This window comes from Geospiza fortis, unplaced genomic scaffold, assembly GCF_000277835.1.
Source record: "Geospiza fortis unplaced genomic scaffold, GeoFor_1.0 scaffold254, whole genome shotgun sequence".
In the NCBI taxonomy this organism is placed as follows: Eukaryota; Metazoa; Chordata; class Aves; order Passeriformes; family Thraupidae; genus Geospiza; species Geospiza fortis.
In genome coordinates, this window is record NW_005054441.1 from 672,142 (window position 1) to 672,669 (window position 528).

General features: G+C 53.0%; 1 protein-coding gene across 1 annotated transcript in view; it reads left to right on the top strand.

Annotated features, from left to right (window-relative positions):
* Positions 1-528, top strand: part of TCF3 (transcription factor 3) — an 83,040-nt gene that overhangs the window by 13,029 nt on the left and 69,483 nt on the right. The window lies entirely within an intron of this gene.

Below are 528 nucleotides of genomic sequence, written 5' to 3' on the forward strand. Positions count from 1 at the left end.
GTCTTCACATCCAGAGGCACACCCCATCTCTGCTCCTCCTGCCCTGGGGTGCATGTTCCTGCTCCCAGAGGCTTCTCCTGGGCGTTTGCAGTGATGTTGAAGCACAATCCCAGAATGATTTGGACCCATCTCATTCCATCTCCTGTCATGGCCAGGGGGCACCTTCCACTATCCCAGGTTGCTCCAAGCCTTGTCCAGCCTGGCTTGAAATATGAAGGGCTTTCTCCTTCTTGCAATTAATTGCTTCCCCTTGGATTTTATTTCACTACTGGGAGTGAGGGTGTCCTGTCCTGCCAGAGGACAGCTGGTTTCTAATGGACACACGAGGAGCAAGTCTGGGAAGAGCAGGGACATGGTGACAGTGCTGTGGGGATGCTCTGGCAGCAGCTCAGGGCTCCTCTAGCAGCTGGGGAGAGGCAAATGTGACTTAGTCCCTGTCTCAGTGTGGGAGTGAAGGGTGCCTGTTTTCAAGGGAAGGTTTTGGGGGGTTCTTTTGGTGTTTTTTTTTTGTTCATTTCCCCCTGGAGA